The sequence below is a fragment of the Ranitomeya variabilis genome, chromosome 2, assembly GCF_051348905.1.
Source record: "Ranitomeya variabilis isolate aRanVar5 chromosome 2, aRanVar5.hap1, whole genome shotgun sequence".
Taxonomy (NCBI): domain Eukaryota; kingdom Metazoa; phylum Chordata; class Amphibia; order Anura; family Dendrobatidae; genus Ranitomeya; species Ranitomeya variabilis.
Window position 1 is genome coordinate 1,100,821,980 of NC_135233.1, and position 13,122 is coordinate 1,100,835,101.

Sequence of the window (13,122 nt, forward strand, 5' to 3'; positions counted from 1 at the left end):
GCCAGTTAACGTTAGAAATGGAAAGAAACAGCTAAGAGATCAGAATCGTGCAAGGACTGAGGTCTGTATTTTGTACATGTATTTTTTTCATCTTTGTTTCCCAGATGACGACTCAACAACAGATCAAATTTCCCAACAATGGTCCAAGTTTGTTTTTTTCCCCCAAACAACGCAATTAAATTATTTATTCCTACAATGTAGAACATTTACAAGTAAGTTTGTTTTAAGAACCCCAAACTACTAAAAAAAAAACCAAGTAGATCAGCCGGTTACAGTCATCGATACTGAAAGCATTCAACTGTTCATCTTGCCAATTTAAAAAAAATACGCAGGTTTTTAATGTTTTTGCTTAGTTTATAATTGTAGTCATTGGCTTCTTCTCTATTTTTATACTTTCAGTTAATTAAGTTAATATTGAAGCTATAATAAGAATCTGCATTTTTGGTAGATTGAAACCTCCAAGATTTAGGAAGGTTATATTGTACTCAAGTTATAATAAAATTCTGCGAGGCTCAAGTGCAACACTGCTGAAAGTGAGATATGAGGCATTACGGTTAAAAAGTTTTAGATGGGTGGAAAAAATGCTTGGAAATAAAAATTATTTCAAAAATAGAAGTTTTAATAGATTATTAATATTAAGTAACAAAATGCAAAGTGAATGAACAAAAGAGAAATCTAAGTTCCATCAGCCTTTAGTGATGCCTCATCATCTACATCGCTTATTCTCAATCACTGGATCATAGTTTTTGAAGGAACTCGGCTGAAGGTTGTGCCAAGCATCTTGGAGACCTGACCCCAGATCTTCTGTGTATGAGGCTTGTGCGGATCCTTCAGACTCTTCATGAGATCCCAGACAGACGGGATGATGTGAGATCCGGGCTCTGTGGGGCTGAATCATTACTTCTCGGAATTCACTTGTTTTTAATGATGTTGGCTGGACGTTTGGGGGTTGTTGTCCGGCTGCAGAATAAATTTGGAGCCGCTGAGACACCTGCTTATGGTATCACATGATGGGTACAGTGTCTCCTGGATTTCTCAGCACTGAGAAAACCTACTGAATGACCATAGATGCAGTGCTCAGCCAAGGAAACTTAGTGTGGCAGATGAAGGACACGTCACTTCCCTTCGAAACCAGATGATGTCCATCAGTGCCATCTGCTCTAAACTGGCAGCAACCAGTGGGACCAGCTACACCTATATATTGTTCTGAAAAGCCTTGCCAGAAGTGGTCTTTTTGGAAGAATTTAGGCCAAACATCTTAATTTCAACAAGAAAACAAGACTATGAGGAGACAGAAGGATTCTGTACAAACCTCATTCACAGATCTGGGGTCAGTTCTCCAAGATGTTTGGCACAACCTCCTGCTGAGATCCTTTAAAAATTGACTTATAAGATGTGATGAAGACAATGGGTGGACACCAGATATTGATGATGGAGGAAACAGGAGCTCATCAGATCAAATGCTGATCATGGAGGTGACGAGTGGTCACCAGATACTGATGATGGCGGTGACGGGAGGTCACCACATACTGATGATGGAGGGGATGGGTGGTCACCAGATACGGATGATGGAGGGGATGGGTGGTCACCAGATACTGATGATGGAGGTGACGAGGGGTCACCAGATACTGATGATGGAAGTGACGAGTGGTCACGAGATACTGATGATGGAGGTGACAGGAGGTCACCAGCTACTGATGATGGAGGTAATGGTGGGCACCAGATACGGATGATGGAGGAGATGGGCAGTCACCAGATACTGATGATGGAGGTGACGAGTTGTCAACAGATACTGATGATGGAGGTGACAGGAGGTCACCAGCTACTGATGATGGAGGTGACGGGTGGTCACCAGATACTGATGATGGAGGTGATGAGGGGTCACCAGATACTGATGATGGAGGTGACGAGTGGTCACCAGCTACTGATGGTGCAGGTGATGGGAGGTCACCAGATACTGATGATGGAGGTAATGGTGGGCACCAGATATGGATGATGGAGGAGATGGGCAGTTGTAGCGCCCCCACTGTCGCAGGGCCGAGGGGTACCCGGTACCGGGCCTCTGAGTCTCTGTTCTGGGGTTGTCACGGTGGCTAGGCCCGGTCCGTGACCCTGCTGAGGGGCGTACAATAAAGGTGGAGGGAATGGTGATGATGTTGTGGTGGTGCGGTGCAGGTCGCAGTAAATAACGAGGACACCAGGTTGCAGTCTCTTTACCGAAGGTCCCAGGATCCTCAGTCCGGAATACGGTTAACCGGGCTGCGCAAGTCCGGCCGGTCCGATGGCACCTCCAGAGTTCCCTTTGCAGGTGGAAATCTGTGCCTACCTTCTAGCGCTTGTGTGTTGTGGTCCTCCCCTGCTGTGCTTACGGGATAGTCCCCACAACTGTTGTGTCTGTTTCTGAAGTTCCCTCACAACTCGATTATGATGTTCCTCTTCGTCCCCCAGATGATATGGCTAGGACGCACCCGTATGACGGGTAGGCTCGGAGTTCTTCCGGGACCCTAGCGTCGCCCCTCTCCTGTTGTTGCCCCCTGTGTCTTCGTAGGTGATTTGTGTGAGACAGCCCGCCTATAGCTGACTGTCCTGCCGTAGGTTTGAAGTATTGCTTGGAGCCTAGTACTTCCTCGGCGTTCCGGCCACCGGCTACGCGCCTCAGTAGGATGTTGCCTCGTCTTACAGCACGACTCCTACTGGTATTACTCCTTGTTGCGTTGATCTCGTTTCTCACTCAGCACAATATACCTCACTTCTTGTCCTTTCTTAGGGTACCGCCGCGATCGAGTGCAGGCGCGGTCCCGTAACGTTCTCTCTGTTCGCTAGGCCTCTGTCAGGATCCCACCCCTGACAGGGACCCCCCCTGAGTCTCTCCCCGCAACACCCTCTGCCACAGGGTGCTGCCTGTTCGATTCCCAGTCAGCTTCTGTCTAACTTTCTGCCTAACCCCCAGTTTTACCAGATTGTGAGGAGTGGCCTAATACATAGCGCCCTTAGCTCCCCCTGGAGACCAGACTGTGAAGTGTATTGGTGACTGTGATACCTGGTCAGAAGAACTCCTTCAGTGCCATCAGACGTACCATAGCCCCCCTTAGCGGCGGAGCATCAGTACTGCAATGACCAGGACTCTGGGGCGCTGCACGGTCACCAGATACTGATGATGGAGGTGACGAGTTGTCAACAGATACTAATGATGGAGGTGACAGGAGGTCACCAGCTACTGATGATGGAGGTGACGAGTAGTCACCAGCTACTGATGGTGGAGGTGATAGGTCACCAGATACTGATGATGGAGGGGATGGCGGGCACCAGATGCGGATGATGGAGGGGATGGCGGGCACCAGATATGGATGATGGAGGGAATGAGCGGTCACCAGATACTGATGATGGAGGTGACGAGTGGTCACCAGGCACTGATGATGGAGGTGACAGGAGGTCACCAGCTACTCATGATGGTGACGGGAGGTCACCAGATACTGATGCTGGAGGTGATGGCGGGCACCAAATACTTATGATGGAGGTGACGGGCGGTTCCCAGATAGTGATGATGGAGGTGATGGTGGTCACCAGATTCTGATGGGGGAGATGGGTGGTCACCAGATACTGATGATGGAGGAGACGGGCGGTCCCCAGATAGTGATGATGGAGGTGATGGTGGTCACCAGATTCTGATGGGGGAGATGGATGTCACCAGATACTGATGATGGAGGAGACGGGCGGTCCCCAGATAGTGATGATGGAGGTGATGGTGGTCACCAGATTCTGATGGGGAGATGGGTGGTCACCAGATACTAATGATGGAGGCTACGAGCGGTCACCAGATACTGATAATGAAGGTTACTTGCGGTCACCAGATTCTGATAATGGAGGCCATGGCGGTCACCAGCTACTGATGGGATTTACATTTCTCATTTGTTCATTGACTATGAAAATAGTCTTACTTTGCAGCTCATTTCTACACCTGGCTAAAATGTTTGCACAGCACTGTATACACAGAACTCTTATTCTGAAGAGTTACAAAAGAAATGGAGAAAGATCAGTGCAAGGAACTAGAGACTCCATATATGCCCAACAAAAGAAAACATGTATAAATGAACAGTTACATTACAAATATCCGCCTTATGTTTCTTGCAGAGACACATGGACCGCCTGAAGTTTGGGACAAGCCCCGAGTCACTACTCATGAGTTTTATTTGGTAGATCTTCACTTTGAGCACTTACTATATATATTAACCATTTATCTTTAGCAGATTAACGATCTTATATGTGGCACTTTACTGACACCGCCGCCCCGATATAAAACAGCCAAAATTCAGATCAGTCGATTATCCTTTTTCAAGACAAACCGTAATTTTACTACCATAGCTCATTTAATACTTAAGTTACAAAACAATATTCATTCAAAAAAAATTTGCCATTTAATTTGTCAAAATTTTATTTTTTTGCATTTTTGAAAATGAAAGGTAAATTAATAAAAAATAAAAAAAAGCCTCCTTTTAAATTCAAAGTTTAATGACGAAAATATTCACAATTTCCTTACTAGTAAAGATCAGTAAAATGATCATTCTTATTTTAAAAAGTCATTTATTTAGAAATTGATATTCTATAATAAATAGGCAATATTTAAAAATTCTAATATCAAAAATGTTAAATAAATGCTAAATAATGAAAGAATACAGGAATTTTTCATAACGTTATTAGGATTAGATTTCATTTTAGTTACTATAACACTGACATTTTTAGTGTAAAATATCCCAATCTTTCACGACACATTTAAAGTTTTCTAAATCCCTGAAAAAATGTCAAAACCAATTTTAAAAATTTGCAATATATATCTTAAAAATAAATAATGCTAAATCTAAGAAAATAATAGAGAATAACGTCCATACAGATGGCGGAGACTCGCCTCATAGATTATTTAGAATTTCCTGCAACTCTACAAATGGGAGATTCTGTATCAGTGTTTGGAGGTTTTCTCCAGTAAACCGCGTCTTATATCACCTTTCTACTGATTGTACAAAACATCCAGATTATTGCTGCAATTCCCAATATGGAAGAAAATTAATTTCCAGAGATTTCATTAAAAAATAAGCAAATAACTAACAAGATCCCTGAAGAATTGTGAATGGAGATGGTTCCTAAAGAGTAGAAGACTTGCCTGAAAAGTTTTTTTTGTTACTAAATATGTGTTTGAACATACAACTTTAAATTTTTTGGGGAAAAAAAATCCTCTTCCAGATCGGCCCTCTTCTACTTTAATGTTTCAGATCATAAAGATAACGAATCAACCTCTGTATCCCCCACGTTTGGCTCAGGAGGTGCACCAAACCGGTGTATCCTCCATACTGGCTCATATGGAGCACCAGACCTTTATATCCCCCAATATTGGCCCATGAGACGCACCAGACCTTTATATGCCCAGTATTGGCTCAGGAGGTGCACCAAACCTTTATATGCCCAGTATTGGCTCAGGAGGTGCACCAAACCTTTATATGCCCAGTATTGGCTCAGGAGGTGCACCAAACCTTTATATGCCCAGTATTGGCTCAGGAGGTGCACCAAACCTTTATATGCCCAGTATTGGCTCAGGAGGTGCACCAAACCTTTATATGCCCAGTATTGGCTCAGGAGGTGCACCAAATCTTTATATGCCCAGTATTGGCTCAGGAGGTGCACCAAACCTTTATATGCCCAGTATTGGCTCAGGAGGTGCAGCAAACCTTTATATGCCCAGTATTGGCTCAGGAGGTGCACCAAACCTTTATATGCCCAGTATTGGCTCAGGAGGTGCACCAAACCTTTATATGCCCAGTATTGGCTCAGGAGGTGCACCAAACCTTTATATGCCCAGTATTGGCTCAGGAGGTGCACCAAACCTTTATATGCCCAGTATTGGTTCAGGAGGTGCACCAAACCTTTGTATCCCCGAATATTAGCCCATGAGGTGCGCCAATACTCAGCTGAACAGCTGGGCCAGGCTGCGATGTTTTATAGACGCAAATGGAAGAGTGAAGACTTGAAGCAGTCAACTGGACCTCATCTTTATTTGACACTCACTCATTGAGGAGAATAATACAGGTCGGTATTTTTTTTTAGTATGGTCCATTAGTGCCCATGTTAATCCAACTTTCTAACTAAATGTTATAAAAAAAATTGCAGCCTTATTTCTACTGAGCTTCTCAGTTGTTTACCACTGACTCATGTAAACATTAGAGCTGCAGCTCGGTCCGTACAGGACTCATCCCCCAGAACATTATTCGGAGTCCGACGGACACAAGACTTGGTCATAAATAGCAGTATATTCTCATTCTCATTTAAAAGGAAACTTTACTAAAGTTAAAAGGACACAATTTCTTTGCTTTGAAGAAAACCTCTTAGCTCGTTCAGAAAAATTGGACACAGTAGGACCTCCGAAGGTGATAATCAAAGAAGGCTGAAGATACTATGTCTAAGAACAATCTTCATGGCATCAGGATTAAGCCAGGATTACAATATGGTGGGAAGCTAAATGAGCTCATGGAGGATGAATAGGAAGGAAAATAAGAAGTAGAAGAGTCTACTATGGGCTCATATGTTTTGGGGGCTTAGTATGGTCTGCATGAGAATTCCTTTCAAAAGGATTTTTCATTCTAGAATTCATTTCGGACGATCCAGTCATGATTCTAGGCAAAGTTCTCAAAACAGGAATGAAAGTTCCCATGAAAGTAAAAAAAAGTCTACAGTTCTGGAATTCCGACCCTCAGGGAAATTATGTATGATCATGAACATATTCACGACCTGAACAAATCCATTGTACATTTCCAGGAAGAATTGCTATATACAGTGCCTTGCGAAAGTATTCTGCTCCCTGGAACTTTTCCACCTTTTCCCACATATCAGGCTTCAAACATAAAGATACCAAATGTAAATTTTTGGTGAAGAATCAACAAGTGGAACACAATTGTGAAGTGGAACGAAAGTTATTGGTTATTTTAAATTTTTGGGGAAATTCAAAAACTGAAAAGTGGGGCGGACAACAGGGACGGACAGGGTGGAGAAATGAAGAGGAAACGCCACCCATCGGACCGGTAAAAACTCATTTAAATATCCCACCAATTTGAGGTGACAGGTTCCCTTTAAAAGGTATCAACTACTGAGGACTCTCATTTCTAAATATTTTTCAGGTAGAATTGCGTCATTCAGTTCTAGCTGTTCAATGAACAATCCTTACCTGCACGTGCCCATTACTTCAAGAGTCTCCTTTCCTGCATGTGCCCATTACTCCATGGGTCTCCTTAACTGCATGTGTCCATTGCTTCAGCGGTCTTACCTTCGTGTGCCCATTACTCCTGGAGTCTCCTTACCTTCATGTGCAAATTACTTCAGGGGTCTCCTTACCTGCATGTGCCCATTACTTCAGTGGTATCCTTACCTGCATGTGGCCATTATTTCAGGGGTCTCCTTACCTGCATGTGCCTATTACTTCAGGGGTCTCCTTACCTGCACATTCCCATTACTTCAGGGGTCTCTTTTCCTGCACGTGCCCTTTACTTCAGGGGTCTTCTTTCCTGTGTGTGCCCATTACTTCTGGGGTCTTCTTACCTGCGTGTGCCCATTACTTCTGGGGCCTTTTTACCTGTGTGTGCCCATTACTTCTGGGGTCTCCTTACCAGCGTGTGCCCATTACTTCTGGAGACTCCTTACCTGCGTGTGCCCATAACTTCTGGGGTCTTCTTACCTGCATGTGCCCATTACTTCAGTGGTCTCCTTACCTGCACATTCTCATTACTTCAGGGGTCTCCTTTCTTGCGTGTGCCCATTACTTCTGGGGCCTTTTTTACCTGCGTGTGCCCATTACTTCTTGGGTCTCCTTACCTGCGTGTGCCCATTACTTCTGGAGTCTCCTTACCTGCATGTGCCCATTACTTCTGGGGTCTCCTTACCTGCCTGTGCCCATTACTTCTAGGGTCTCCTTCCTGCATGTTACCATTACTTCAGGGGTCTCTTTACTTGCATGTGCCCATTACTTCAGTGGTCTCCTTACCTACATGTGCCCATTACTTCAGGGGTCTCCTTTCCTGCATGTGCCCAATACTTCAGGGGTCTTCTTACCTATGTGTGCCAATTACTACAGGGGTCTCCTTTTCTGCATGTTTTCATTACTTCAGGGGTCTCCTTACCTGCACGTGCCCATTACTTCAGGCGTCTCCTTACCTGTGTGTGCTCATTACTCCAGGCTCTCCTTACCTGCGTGTGCCCAGTACTCCATGGGTCTCCTTAACTGCATGTGCCCATTACTTCGGGGGTCTCCTTACCTTTGTGTGCCCATTACTCCTGTAGTCTCCTTACCTGCACATTCCCATTAGGCCAGGTTCACACTGCGTTGCTGGCGTCCATTAGACGGACTACGTTAGACGGACTACATTACACCGCGGCATAAAACGGTGTAACGCAGTCCGTTAACGCCGCCATTAATTCCTATGTTGGACACATCGCTAGTGCACACCCACAATGGGCGTGCGCTAGCGATGTGCCGTCATTGAGTGACGGACCCTGGGACGTGGGCTGCAGCGTTTCCGGGTCCATCACTGCTAGCGCAGATAGAGCATCTGCTAGCTCTATCTGCGCTAGCGCGATGGCATGTCGGCATTTGCGTTAACAGCAGCCCGTTAACGCATGTGTTGAATGGGCTGCTGTTAACGCACTGTGAACCTGGCCATACTTCAGTGGTCTCCTTTCCACTCTCCCGCACCTGAAATCCGCTGCCTCGTGGTAACACTCGACTCTGCCCGGTCCTTCAAACCGCACGTCCAAACTCTTGCCACCTCCAACTCAAAAATATTGCCAGGATCCGTCCCTTCCTCAGCCCACAATCTACCAAAACTCCTGTGCATGCCCTCATCATCTCCCACCTTGATTACTGCAACACCCTCCTCTGTGGCCTCCCTGCTAACTCTCTTGCACCGCTCCAGTCTGTCCTCAGCTCTGTTGCCTGGCTAGTCCACCTCTCTCCTCGCTTCTCCCCTCTGCAAATCCCTCCACTGGCTCCCAATTCCCCAAAGAATCCAGTTCAAACTACTAACACTGATCTACAAAGCCATCCACAACCTGTCCCCTCCCTAGATCTCTGAACTACTCTCCCAATATCTTCCCTCACATAATCTTCGATCCTCCCAAGACCTCCTACTCTCCTCCACTTATTCGTTCCTCACACAACCGCCTCCAAGATTTCTCCCGAATATCCCCCATCCTCTGGAATTCCACGCCTCAACACGTCCGATTATCCACCACCCTCGGATCCTTCAGACGGAACCTGAAACCCCATCTCTTCAGGAAAGCCTACAGCCTGCAATAACCATTCTGCCACCTCACCACCACCCAAGCTGCCGCCTCACCACCAGAGCTGCCGCCTCACCACCACCCGAGCTGCCGCACCCCGACCTTCTGTCTCTTCCCCATTATCCCATAGAATGTAAGTCCGCAAGGACAGGGTCCTCTCCCCTCTGTACCAGTCTGTCATGGTTCTCAATGGCAAGAGACCGTAGTAAAGCATACAAAAGGACTAGCTCTTGGAAGATGGGAACTCGAGCTGACTGTGAGCTAAACCTACCGCACAACTAACAGTGGCCGGGTAGCGTGCCTACGTTTTATCCCTAGACGCCCAGCGCCAGCCGGAGGACTGACTGACCCTAGCAGAGGAAAATACAGACCTGGCTTACCTCTAGAGAAATTTTCCCCAAAAGGCAGACAGTAGCCCCCACATATACGGTCGGTGATTTTAGAGGAAAATGACATACGAAGTATGAAGATAGGTTTAGCAAATTGAGGTCCGCTTACTAGATAGTAGGAAGACAGAAAAGGGAACTTCACAGTCAGCTGAAAACCCTTTCAAAACACCATCCTGAAATTACTTTAAGACTCTAATATCAACTCATGACACCAGAGTGGCAATTTCAGCTCACAAGAGCTTCCAGCCTCAGAAATATTCAAAAACAGAGAACTGGAACAAAAATGCAAAACAATCTTAGGACTACAAGTCCAACTTAGCTAATAGTAGTCTAGGAGCAGGAACATGCAACAGAAAGGCTTCTGGTAACATTGTTGGCCGGCATAGAAATGACTGAGGAGCAAGGCTAAATAGAAACTCCCACATCCTGATGGAAACAGGTGAACAGAGGAGATGAAGCACACAAGTTCAGTACCACCAGTAACCACCGGGGGAGCCCAGAAACCAAATTCACAACAGTACCCCCCCCTCAAGGAGGGGGCACCGAACCCTCACCAGAACCACCAGGGCGATCAGGATGAGCCCTATGAAAGGCACGGACCAAATCGGAGGCATGAACATCAGAGGCTGTCACCCAAGAATTATCCTCCTGACCGTAGCCCTTCCACCTGACCAAATACTGAAGTCTCCGTCTGGAAACACGGGAGTCCAAGATCTTCTCGACAACGTACTCCAACTCACCCTCAACCAACACCGGAGCAGGAGGCTCAACGGAAGGCACAACCGGTACCTCATACCTGCGCAACAATGACCGATGGAAGACATTATGAATAGAAAAAGATGCAGGGAGGTCCAAACGAAAGGACACAGGGTTAAGAATCTCCAATATCTTGTACGGGCCGATGAACCGAGGCTTAAACTTAGGAGAAGAAACCTTCATAGGGACAAAACGAGAAGACAACCACACCAAGTCCCCAACACAAAGACGAGGACCAGCACGACGACGGCGGTTGGCAAACTGCTGAGTCTTCTCCTGGGACAACTTCAAATTGTCCACCACATGCCCCCAAATCCGATGCAACCTCTCCACCACAGCATCCACTCCAGGACAATCCGAAGACTCCACCTGACCGGAAGAGAAACGAGGATGAAACCCCGAATTACAGAAGAAAGGAGAAACCAAGGTGGCAGAACTAGCCCGGTTATTGAGGGCAAACTCCGCCAAGGGCAAAAAGGCAACCCAATCATCCTGATCCGCAGACACAAAACACCTCAAATAAGTCTCCAAGGTCTGATTAGTTCGCTCGGTCTGGCCATTAGTCTGAGGATGGAAAGCAGACGAAAAAGACAAATCAATGCCCATCCTAGCACAGAACGCTCGCCAAAATCTAGACACGAATTGGGTTCCCCTGTCAGAAACGATATTCTCCAGAATACCATGCAAGCGAACCACATTTTGAAAAAATAGAGGAACCAGCTCGGATGAGGAAGGCAATTTAGGCAAGGGGACCAAATGGACCATCTTAGAGAAACGGTCACACACCACCCAGATGAAAGACATCTTCTGAGAAACAGGGAGATCAGAAATAAAATCCATGGAGATGTGAGTCCAAGGCCTCTTCGGAATAGGCAAAGATAACAACAATCCACTAGCCCGAGAACAACAAGGCTTGGCCCGAGCACAAACATCACAAGACTGCACAAAACCTCGCACATCTCGCGACAGGGAAGGCCACCAGAAGGACCTAGCCACCAAATCCCTGGTACCAAAGATTCCAGGATGACCAGCTAACGCAGAAGAATGGACCTCCGAGATGACTCTACTGGTCCAATCATCCGGAACAAACAGTCTACCAGGCGGGCAACGATCAGGTCTATCCGCCTGAAACTCCTGCAAGACCCGTCGCAAGTCTGGGGAAACAGCAGATAATATCACCCCATCCTTAAGGATACCTGTAGGTTCAGAATTACCAGGGGAATCAGGCTCAAAACTCCTAGAAAGGGCATCCGCCTTCACATTTTTAGAACCCGGTAGGTAAGAAACCACAAAATTAAACCGAGAGAAAAATAACGACCAGCGCGCCTGTCTAGGATTCAGGCGCCTGGCAGACTCAAGATAAATCAAATTATTGTGGTCGGTCAATACCACCACCTGATGTCTAGCCCCCTCAAGCCAATGACGCCACTCCTCAAAAGCCCACTTCATAGCCAAGAGCTCCCGATTACCAATATCATAATTTCGCTCAGCGGGCGAAAATTTACGAGAAAAGAACGCGCAAGGTCTCATCACGGAGCAGTCGGAACTTTTCTGCGACAAAACCGCCCCAGCTCCGATTTCTGAAGCGTCGACCTCAACCTGAAAAGGAAGAGTAACATCAGGCTGACGCAATACAGGGGCGGAAGAAAAGCGGCGCTTAAGCTCCCGAAAGGCCTCCACAGCAGCAGGGGACCACTCAGCAACATCAGCACCCTTCTTAGTCAAATCAGTCAACGGCTTAGCAACATCAGAAAAACCAGTTATAAATCGACGATAAAAATTAGCAAAGCCCAAAAACTTCTGAAGGCTCTTAAGAGAAGAGGGTTGCGTCCAATCACAAATAGCCTGAACCTTGACAGGGTCCATCTCAATGGAAGAGGGGGAAAAAATGTACCCCAAAAACGAAATCTTTTGAACCCCAAAAACACACTTAGAACCCTTTACACACAAGGAATTAGAGCGCAAAACCTGAAAAACCCTCCTGACCTGTTGGACATGAGAGTCCCAGTCATCCGAAAAAATCAAAATATCATCCAGATACACAATCATAAATTTATCCAAATATTCACGGAAAATGTCATGCATAAAAGACTGAAAGACTGAAGGGGCATTTGAAAGACCAAAAGGCATTACTAAATACTCAAAATGGCCCTCAGGCGTATTAAATGCGGTTTTCCACTCATCCCCCTGCTTAATTCGCACTAAATTATACGCCCCACGAAGATCAATCTTAGAGAACCACTTGGCCCCCTTTATTCGAGCAAACAAATCAGTAAGCAGTGGCAAAGGATACTGATATTTAACCGTGATTTTATTCAAAAGCCGATAATCAATACACGGCCTCAAAGAGCCATCTTTTTTAGATACAAAGAAAAAACCGGCTCCTAAGGGAGATGACGAAGGACGAATATGTCCCTTTTCCAAGGACTCCTTAATATATTCCCGCATAGCAGCATGTTCAGGCACAGATAGATTAAATAAACGACCCTTTGGAAACTTACTGCCCGGAATCAGATCTATAGTACAATCGCAATCTCTGTGCGGAGGTAGTGAACCAAGTTTAGGCTCCTCAAAAACGTCACGATAATCAGATAAAAATTCCGGAATCTCAGAGGGAATAGATGACGAAATGGAAACCAAAGGTACGTCCCCATGAGTCCCC